The following is an 11,904-nucleotide window of genomic DNA, read 5'->3' as shown; positions in this document are numbered from 1 at the left end:
CTTTGCACATGCCTACTCTATGGCGTGTTATTTATACTAGTATAGGAGCATGTGAATCTTATTCCATTTATCATATACATGTGTACTAATTTGATTGCTCATGTATGATATGCTTGGACTGGAGGCATATGACCATGCTAGGCAGATTATGTCATTGGCACGTGAGTTGTCCGTGCGGATCCATATACTGATATTATTGGCACACGAGTTATCTGTGCGGGTCCAGATACTAATATTATAGTACGTGAGTTATCCGTGCAGTTCATGTTAATGTGAGCTCTAGGAAAGCTGGTTACCGTTATTAGATTCGTGTGTCTCGATTCTACCATATATGATGAGTTCGTAGCATTGTGATTCGTGATTTTGATGTTGTTAGGTGTGATTTGAGGCCTTGAGTAGGTCCATGTTATATTACGGGACTTGTCGGTATATTCGGAAGGGGTCCCGAGCGGCTCGGTGTGTTTTGAGGTGAGTTTTGAACAAGTTTGGGCATTTCGGAGGGCACATTTTTGGAGTGCGGATGTGCGACCTCAAACCCCCAAAGTGCGGAGGCAGTGGAAAATGTGCGGACCGTAGTTGAAAATATGCGGACCACATTTGAAAATGTGCGGACCGCAGAAATCCTCTTGCGGCCGCAGAAAGGGGAATCTACAGGTTTGATGGTCTGACTTTGGAAGCTTATATCTTTTAATATATAAGAAATTTGGAGATGATTCAAAAATAAAAGTTGTAGCTCTTTGAATCTAGTTTCCAGAAAGTTAAACCATACATTATTTTGACATTTGTACCAAAAGTTATGGTCAATGTACTGAAACTTGGTAGTGTAGTAGTTACTGAAGTGCGGCCGCACAATTTGGATCGCGGCCGCGGAACTTGGAATATACGGACCGCACAAAACATGTGCGGTCAGCATAATGGGAGATCAGATTATTGTACTTTATAAATGAGGGTTAGAGTATTATTTCATATTTGGACTTTGGGAGCTCAATTTGTGGCGATGTTTCGTGGAATTTTCAAAACATTCATCGGGGTAGGTGATTCTAATTCGAATTTGGTTAATATACATGAATATATCATTGTTTTCATCATTTAATTAGTATTTTGAGATGAAAATTTGGGGAACATTGTGGAATTTCATAAAATAAATTTTTGGAATTTGAATATCGATTCGAAGTCGGATTTGAGTGAAAGTAGTATAGTTAGACTCGTAATTGAATGGGTTGTCGGATTTTGTGAGTTTTATCCGATTTTGAGATATGGGCCCCACTACCGACTTTTTGAGCATAGTTGGAAATTTTTATAAATTATTAAATTGTAAGCATTGGAGTATATTTTGATAAATTTGCACGTTGTTTGACTAGTTTCAAATCGTTTGGCTTGGAATTGAGGAGATAGGAAGGCGTTTGAAAGTTGGTACGCACGAAATGGAATTTTCGGAGTATTGTTCAGCTTGCTCAGCATTAGATTCGGCTTGTTCGAGTTAAGTAACATCTAAACTTGGTTCTGAGGGTATGAATCCCCGAATTTTGTGTTCTATAAATTATTGGATGTGACGCACATGCTAGGTGACGAGCGTGTGGGCGTGCACCATAGAAATGGTGACTTAAATAAATTCCGTGGAGTTGTAAAATTAAAGAATCATGTCATTATTCGCATATCCTCCACGTGCTAGAGAAATTGAGCTGAGACACGTATTAAAGATCATGTTTAGGCTATGGGGCGATACTTTGGGACCCATAGGGTCGTGTTGCTATTGAATTTAATTATTTTAAAATGTACATTTTATACTCAGTCATGTTCATCCATTATGAGGATATTTATGGGATCGGGATGCCTGCCTGCAGCAGGCCATATCGGCTCTATATATTTTATTATTATATGGATCGAGGTTGCCCGCCTGCAGCAGGCCATATTGGCTTTATTATTATATGTTTCAGCCCAAGCGTGATATAAAGCCGATATGGCCTGCTGCAGCAGGCCATATCGGCTTTATATCACGCTTGGGCTGAAGGAGCCCCTACGGAGTCTGCACCCCCCACAGTAAGCGTAGATGATTTATATATTCGGGATGGACTTCCCAGGGTATGGACTTGTCTTATTTATATATATTTGGGATGGACTTCCCAGTGCATGGACTTGCCTTATTTATTTATAATTGTGATGAATTTTCCCTGGACATGGATCTTGTCCGAGCCATTTATATTTGGGGATAAATTTACCCATGGGCTGGATTGGCCTTATACGGTACTAAGTCACTGACTGGCAGTTGATATATATATATATATATATATATGATGGATCTTTCCCTAGGTAGGATTGGCCATATACAATACTGAGTTTAACTGTAGAACTTGAAAGCATGCCTATATTTCTGTACTGTTATTTCTATACTAGATTGTACCTGCTGAGCTCGTCACTACTTTCAGCCCAAAGGTTAGTCTTGTTACTTATTGAGTTGGTTGTACTCATACTACACTCTGCACCTCGTGTGTAGATCCAGGTGCTCCGGACACGGCGACTGTTAGATCTCAGAGTATTATCAGTTGGAGACTATCAAGGTAGTTGTATGGCGTCTGATGACCTCGACTCTTTTTTCCCCAGTTATTGTACTGTTCTATATTTTTCGACATTGATTTTATCAGTCAGAATTTGTTATCATTTAGATGCTCATGTACTTAGTGACACCGGTTTTGGGAGTATTTTGTATTTGAAATTGTGAGGTTTTCTATTGAATTCAAATATTATGTTTTCAAACTTAAGAGATAATGTGGTTTATTAAGGTTGTCGGCTTGCCTAGCATTAGGATATTCGCCATCACGATAGGTTAGGATTTTGGGTCGTGACAAGTTGGTATCAAAGCCTAGGTTACATAGGTATCACGAGTCATGAGCAAGTGTCTAGTGGAGTCTTGTAGATCAGTATGATGATGTCCATACTTATCTTCGAGGGGCTACTGGGCATTTTAGGATAAATTTCCCATATTACTCTCCTTATCATGCGAAATTGATTCAGCTTGAAATATTACTCTTTGAATTCCTTCCATGCATTCGTCTGCGTATGTGAGTGATGGTATCAGCTGTGCATCGTCGGCTTATGATTCCATGAACGAGGTTCGAGATAAGTATTATGTGTTTTGGTGATGGGCCAGTCTGGAGGACTTGAGGCCAGTGCTAGACCGCAGCTTAAGCTCGGTAGCTTCAGTTGTAACTTGTACATTTGGACTCATATGTCCGGTAATGTTCCTACGAGTAGAATTTGTGGCTCGATGAGAGGTGAGATAGCTTTGTGATGAGTATGATGTGACTGACGGATGTGTTAAGACGATTTGAATATGACGAGAAGTGTTTCATTGAAATGTAAAAAGGGCCATTGGGTGCTTGATTTTTGTTTTGATGTGACGTACAGTCTCAAGTATGAATGTTTTGAAGGATATTTCACGTTGTTAAATTTTGGGACAAACTAAATTCTCATGTCTTGTTAATGAGTTTGGACTCAGAAAGATTAAGTGATTTCATAGTAATTGTGACTGCGAAAGGGTATAACAAGATGCCAATTTGAGGCTAAGCATGTGGGTTATCACCTGCGGAGTAATCTACATAGGTGTGTTCCTTATAATGTTGAGTGGAGAGTTTCTTTTCTGCCAGCGGGGCATATGTGTTGAGATTTGAATTTGAATCTGGTTGAGAAAGTTGACTTGAGTATCAAGAGAATTAATGTGAGCTTAGCGAATCATTGAGGTATTTTTATGGTTGGCATTGCATGAGCTTGAGAAGAATTTTTATAGAACTGATTGTGGTATTTATGGAGGTGCTTAAGAAGAATACAATGACTTATAGGACATAGGGCGGTGTATTTTTATGATAGGATGTCTTGTAGTGAGATTTGGGTAAGGATCGTGGAGTTATGATAGGGAGAAGTGTCAACTTGAGGGTAATTCAGAAGAAACTCGGAGAAAATAGGACGACTGGGTAGTAGGCTAGACCAGTATGGCATGATTGGTTCTTTGGATACCTATGAAGTGGTGAGTCTCTACGGATGTTTTAGTGGAAATATTCTTGGGTTGGTGAACTGCGTGGCTTGGTCGAGTTAGAGGAATTCAGTTCTGATAGCTTGGTTATGTACAAATAGATTTCAAAGTATTCTTGATGATCTCTACCATGGTTCGAACCAAATATTTTCTACCGGTGTGGGGGACATGTTGTGTATTGTGATTTCCTCCTGGATGAGAGCAAATGGAAGGTTTCTAACTAACCGAGGATGTAATTTGCTGGTGACTCAGAGTGTTAATGAGGTTCTCGTGTTTTCATAGGATGGCCTAATAGAGGTTGTGTGTGGAGTTAGATTGGGATTTGCATGTGCAAGTATACGATTTAGTTTCAAAAGGAAGGTTATGAGTTTATGGAGCACAGTCGATTTCAGATATTGGCACTAGTGGTATTACCTGAGAAGAGTGTACATTCAGAAGGGCACACTATGTTTTGACTTACAGATGTTTCGTTGGTATTGCGGTAATGAGTATGGATTCTATATTTTAGTATAAGAAAGGTAAAAAAGAACAATTTTAAATTCACATAAGGTATTTTCAGAGTGAGTGTTATGGTTGTGGTGGTGCTTGTTGAACTTGCAATACGATTCTCTTCTTTGAGACATTTCCTATTTTTGGGTGCACGGATTGTGCAATTGTGGCTTGAGTTATATTGGTGTGGCATGTATGTGGGATAGTTGTGTTTAATAATACAAGTTCATTGGACCTATAATGGGCACTATCAGGTTTGATTACGGTATATTTGGGAGGATAATATTGAAAGTCGGCTTAGAAAGTGATTATGGTTCTGGTTGGAGCGAGAGAGCTCCAAGACTTGTTGATCTGATAAGTGGTTATGAGATTCCACATGTTCCTTTCATTATCGGCAGTGTTCTAAGGTTTTGGAACAAGGTTTTGTTTGATATAGGGTTTAATACTAGTACCGGGTTGGTTTTGAGTAGTTACTATGATCAGGAATGGTGTTGCGAGTATGCGAGTTGTGTAGTATGTTATGTGATTATATTTAGGGCTATGGTTATGGCTTGATACAGCTTGTTCAAACTTATACAGTGTGTAGATATGAGACTCGGGTCTTGTAAGAAATTCTGGATGTTAGAAATTGTGTTCTAAATTTTGCGGACTAAGGTTAAAGTAATAATCTTCGATTATGTTGTGTTGTCAGGCCTATATAGAATAGGGTGGCGTGGGATCACCCCGAGTATGTGCATGGTAAGGTGGAATAGTGATTTGAAGGTTTAGGAACAACTCTTGGCACGTTTGAGGACGAACGTATGTTTAAGTGAGGGAGAATGTAACGACCCGACCGTTCATTTTGAGTATTTACGCTCCTTTCAACTATTTTAACTCTTGAATAGTTTTATATGATATATTATGACGTGTGTGAATCGTTGGTTTTGGTTTGCAGGTGTTTCGGAATTAGTTCAGAAGAATGAATTTCATGTTTGAAAATTTAAGTTGGAAGAGTTGACCAAGTTTGACTTTTTAGTATTCATACTTGGAGGAATGCTTAGGCAAAGATATGCCTAGAGTTGATTGTTAAGCGTAAAGTTATACCGTTTTTCGTATTCGTACCTTTGTCGAGAACTATCTGGGCTACACTTGAGGTTACAAAGAGGCTAATTCCCTGAATAAATTGGGTAGTTACTATTTATGCGTTAACTTGCTGATTTGAGTCGTGATAACACACTTTGTACATGCCTACTATATGGCGTGTTATTTATACCAGTCCAGGAGCATGTGAATCTTATTTCATTTATCATATACATATGTACTTATTTGATTGCTCATGTATGATATACTTGGACTGGAGGCATGTGACCATGCCAGGCGGATTATGTTATTGGCACGTGAGTTGTCCGTGCGGATCCATATACTTATATTATTGGCACGTGAGTTGTTCGTGCGGGTCCAAATACTGATATTATAGCACGTGAGCCGTGCAGTTGATGTTTATGTGAGCTCTAGGAGCGCTGGTTACCGTTATTAGATTCGTGTGTCTTGGTTCTACTATATATTATGAGCTCATAGCATTGCGATTCGTCATTTTGATGTTGTTAGGTGTTATTTGAGGCCTTGAGTAGGTCTATGTTATGTTACAGGACTTGTTGGTATATTCGGACGGAGTCCCGAGCGGCTCAGGTGTGTTTCGGGGTGAGTTTTGAACATGTTTGGGCATTTCGGCACATTGATGATGTCCTGGAGCAGTTAAAGTGCGGAGGGCACATTTTAGGAGTACAGATATGTGATCGCAAACCCCCAAAGTGCGGAGGCAGTGGAAAATGTACGGACTGCAGTTGAAAATGTGCGGACCGCAGTTGGAAATGTGCCGACCACAGAAATCCTCCTGCGATCGCAGAAAGGGGAATCTACAGGTTTGATGGTCTGGCTTCGGAAGCTTATATATTTTAATCTATAAGGAATCTCTAGATGATCCAAAAATGAAAGTTGTATCCTTTGAATCTAGTTTCCAGAAAGTTAAACCATTCATTATTTGGACATTTGTACCGAAAGTTATGGTCAATTTACTGAAACTTGGTAGTATAGTGGCTGCTAAAGTGCCGCCGCACAATTTGGATCGTGGCCGCGGAACTTGGAATGTGCGGACCGCACAAAAAATGTGCGGTTAGCACAATGGGAGATCAGATTGCTGTAGTTTATAAACGAGAGTTAGAGCATTATTTCATATTTGGACTTTGGGAGCTCGGTTTGTGGCGATTTTTCATAGGATTTTCAAGAAATTCATCGGGGTAAGTGATTCTACTCGGATTTGGTTAATATACATGAATATATCACTGTTTTCATAATTTAATTAGTATTTTGAGATGGAAATTTTATAAAATGATTTTTTGGGATTTGAATGTCGATTTAGAGTCAGATTTGAGTGAGATTAGTATGGTTGGACTCATAATTGAATGGGTTGTCGGATTTTGTGAGTTTCATCGGATTCCGAAATATGGGCCCCACTCCCGACTTTCCGAGCAGAGTTGAGAATTTTTATAAATTGTTAAATTGTAAGCATTGGAGTATCTTTGATAAATTGGCACATTTTTTTGACTAGTTTCGAATCGTTTGGCTTGGAATTGAAGAGATAGGAAGGCGTTTGGAGGTTGATACGCACGAAATGGAGTTTTCGGAGTATTCTTGTGACGACCCGACTTGTCGTTTTGAGAATTTACGTTCCGTTTAGCGACTTAAGGTCCCGAGCAACTTCGAAATATATATTATAACCTCTGTGTGTGGTCGAGTTTGGTTTTTTGAAGGTTCGGAATTAAATTGAAAGAGCAATTCTCATTTTTGAAGCTTAAATGAAAAGAGTTGACCGGAGTTTGAATTTTGAGAAAACGACTCCGGAATGGGATTTTGATGATGTCAATAGCTTCGTATGGTGATTTCGAACTTAGGAGTATGTTCGGATTTGGATTTGGAAGTCCTAAGGACAATTTGATGCATGTTGGCGAAAGTTGAAAAATACAAGATTTTTAGAAAGTTTAACCGGGAGTTGACTTTTTTGATATCAGGGTCAAAATTTAATTCAGGAAATTGGAACAACTCTATTATGTCATTTTTGACTTGTGTACAAAATATGAAGTCATTCCAGATTGATTTGATATGTTTCGGCACAAGTTATAGAATTTGGAAATTTCATAAACTCATAAGTTTGATTCGAGGTGTGATTCGTAGTTTCGGTACCGTTTGATATGATTTGAGGCCTCGACTAAGTTTGTATCGTGTTTTAGGACTTGTTGGTATATTTGGTTAAGGTCCCGAGGGCCTCGGGTGTGTTTTGGATCATTTTGGGCTACGTTGGATGCTGGTTTTTCTGATGTACGGTGTTGTTCTTCGTGTTCGCGAGGTGCCTCTCGCGTTTGCGAAGAAGGATTTGGCTTCTGGGATTTTGTTCTTCGCGTTCGCGAAAAAAGGAATTCTTGTTGTCCGTCACCTGACTTCAGAAGCTTATATCTTGCAATCTATAAGGAATTTAGAGATGATTCAAAAATAAAAGTTGTAGTCCTTTGTGTCTAGTTTTCATAAATGTAAACTATTTAGCATTTGGAGTTGTGTACAAAAGGATATGGTAGATACACTACAAGATGTCTGGGAAGAGTTTAGAAATCGCAAAGAAGAAATTTCTAGTGCACAGAGCTGACTTTGGAAGCTTATATCTCGAAATCTATAAGGAATTAGGAGCTGAGCAAAACATGAAAGTTGTAGCCTTTGATGTCTAGTTTTGAAAAAGTTAAACCATGTGTCATTTGGAATTTTGTACAAAACGTTATAACCATTGTACTAAATGTTGTTTGAGAAGAGTTTGGAAATGGCTGTGGAAGGATTTGTTCATCGCTAACGCGAGAGGAGGGCCGCGAACGCGAAGAACAAACCCTTGGGCAGCAGAATAAAGTCAAAAAAATTCTTCCATTTTTGGACAAAGAAAGCTCGGGTGAGGATATTTTTCGAGGGTTTTTCAAGTAAAATATTGGGGTAAGAATTTCTAACTCGATTTTGGTTAAAATACATGAATATATTATTATTTTTATTATGAAATTAGTGAATTGGGTTGAAAAAGGTAGAAATTTTCTATACCTTAAATTGAGGATTTGGAGGTCAATTCGTTATTGGAATTTGATAAAATTGGTATGGTTGAACTCGTATCGGAATGAGTATTCGGATTTCGTAAAAATTCTATCGGGTTTCGAGAGGCGGGCCCCTCGTTGACTTTTTAGAACAAAATTTTAAGTTGATATTTTATTATCCGGAATTATTTCCGATGAATTTTAATGAAGTTATACAATTAATTTGGATAGATTTGAGTTGTCCGGAGGTCAATTCAAGCAAGAAGGCAATTTTGGAATATCGGCCTAACTTCAAAAAGGTAAGTATCTTGCCTAACCTTGAGTGGGGGAATTACCCCTTAGGCATTAAGTCTTATGTGAAAATTGTGTAATTGAAAACCATGTACGTGAGGTGACGAGTACATACTTGATTTACATGTGCAAATTATATCGGTTGCAATTCATAGACGCCCTTATGTATTAGATTGAAAAAATTGTTGGAACATAGTAAATTCTTTATTTGTTATGCCTCATTCCTTGTTTGTCGAGGTTGTTTTTATATGATAATTTGGTGTGATTGTCACTTTGATTTTTATGTGAAATACCGTGGTTAGTTGGGTTGACATTTTTATGCCAAAATTTGGATTTAAGAAGGTGTTGTTCCTTGATGAATTACTTTTCAGTTCATGTTGTTGAAATTGGTATTGAGTTATAAAAGCCGTAAATCATATTGAGGCAAAGTGTTAAATTGTAAAATATTATTCTGTTAAGTTGTTCACTGCCGAATATTTTATTAAGATTTTGTGCACATTACGGTCGAGCCATGGGCTCCTTATTGTGAAAAATAATGTATTATTGATTTCTGTGGCAAGTTGTAATATTTGAGAACTTGAGGTGCAATTTATGAGATATTGGCACGTGATATGGTTGGGATGTTTGTTCGGGTGTTTGCACGAGGTTTCTGTCGTGCTATTGTTACTATTGATATATGCACATGCGGCGTGATAGGGCGGGCTATATATGTGGTTTTGCGCATGTGGAGAGACAAGGTGAGAATATTATTATGCTCGTACGGCGAGACAAGGCGGGCATTTACTTTATTATTGTGCACGTGGCAAGATAAGGTGGGCTATGTCGGGGATTGATTTGTGATGACTTGTGATGTCCTGGGAGCCTTGTTATTGTTGATATTTGTGTTGGGACTACGAGGCGGTACCTCATGAGTGCCCTTTTGTTGATATTTCTTTATGGCTGCACTTGCCTTTGGTTATTTTATTTTTCGTAATATGTAAATTCTTGTGTTCTCCGTGATGTATTATTTGACTTAATATTAAGTGTTTTGTATTTCTTATTATATTGTGTTGGCTTTGGCTTTTTCGTACGAGATTCTGAGGATTTATATATCTGGTTTGTACTTGTTCTTAATAATTGAGTTATTTTAAATAAAAGAAATTACTATTATGTTTTAATTTAATAAGTTTTACATCCAAATCAGTAGCTTATTTGATGCTTTTTTTTAATTAAAATATTATTTTTCTTCACTCAAACTATTTCAAAAAATAAACTCATTTCTTTGGTGAATTCTTATTTGATTTACAAAAACAATAAAATAAAATTGTAACCTTATTTTGTTGAAAATAAATTGATCGTGCAGATTTTATGTATTGATATATATATTGCACAAGTTATTTGACTAGCGAGTGTCTTGACTATACCTCGTCACTACTCCACCGAGGTTAGTCTTGATACTTACTGGGTACCGACTGTGATATACTCATACTACACTTTTGCACATTTTTGTGCAGAGGGAGGTAATTTGGAGTCAGTTGACCGCTAGCTAGCTATAGGGATCTTGTTGTGGAGACTCAAGGTAAACCTGTTGATGCGTTTGCACTGTCTTATCTCTACTTCAAAACAGTTGTGTTTGTAGTATTGTACTACCGGTTTTGGGATTGTAATTATTGTATAGAGATTTCTTTTTTGCATTTATCAGTCCTTAATAAATATTGTTATTATTTCAGTAAATGTTAGGCTTACTTAGTCCCTAAGACTAGGTGTCATCACGACATCCTACAGAGGAAGATTTGGGTCGTGACAATTGTTCAGCTTGCTTGGCATTGGATTCGGTTTGTTCGAGGTAAGTGACATTTCTAAACTTGGTTCTGAGGGTATGAATCCATGAATTTTGCGTTCTATCAATTGTTGGAGGTGACACACATGCTAGGTGACGAGCGTGTGGGCGTGCACCATAGAAATGGTAACTTAAATAAATTTTGTGGAGTTGTAAAATTAAAGAATCATGTCATTATTCGCATATCCTACACGTGCTAGAGAAATTGAGCTGAGACTCGTATTAAAGATCATGTTTAGGCTACGTGCCGATGCTTTGGGACCCATAAGGTCGTGTTGCTGTTGAATTTAATTATTTTAAAATGTACGTTTCATACCCAGTCATGTTCATTCATTGTGGGAATATTTATGGGATTGGGGTTGCCCGCCAGCAACAGGCCATATCAACTTTATGTATTTTATTAATATATGGATCGGGGCTCCCGCCTGCAGCATGTCATATCAGCTTTATTATTATATGGATCGGGACTGCCCGCCTGCAGCATGCCATATCGGCTTTATATCATATTTGGGTTGAAGGAGACCCTCCCGAGTCTGCACCCCTCACAGTGAGTGTAGATGATTTATATATTCGGGGTGGACTTCCCAGGGTATGAACTTGCCTTATTTATTTATAATTGTGATGAAATTTTTCCTGGACATGGATCTTGTCCGAGTCATTTATATTTGGGGATAAATTTATCCCTAGCATGGATTGGCCTTATACGGTACTGAGTCACTGACTGGCAGTTGATGTGTGTGTGTATATATATATATATATGGGATGAATCTTTTCCTAAGCTGGATTGACCATATACAGTATTGAGTTTAACTGTAGAATTTGAAAGAATGCCTACATTTCTGTACTGTTATTTCTTTTTTTTTTTTATAAGGAAAAATTTAGCGTTAATGACAATGAGCAGTATTGACCTAACTGTAGAACTTGAAAGAATGCCTACATTTCTATACTGGACTGTACCTACTAAGCTCGTCACTACTTTCAGCCCAAAGGTTAGTCTTGTTACTTATTGAGTTGGTTGTACTCATACTACACTCTGCACCTCGTATGGAGATCTAGGTGCTTCCGGACACGTCGATTGTTATATCTCAGAGTATTATCAGTTGGAGACTATCAAGGTAGTTGCCTGGCGTTCGCTGACCTTGACTCTCTTTCTTTCAGTTATTGTACTGTTCTATATT

The sequence above is a fragment of the Nicotiana tomentosiformis genome, chromosome 8, assembly GCF_000390325.3.
Source record: "Nicotiana tomentosiformis chromosome 8, ASM39032v3, whole genome shotgun sequence".
NCBI classification, from domain to species: Eukaryota; Viridiplantae; Streptophyta; class Magnoliopsida; order Solanales; family Solanaceae; genus Nicotiana; species Nicotiana tomentosiformis.
This window is presented reverse-complemented; position numbering follows the sequence as displayed.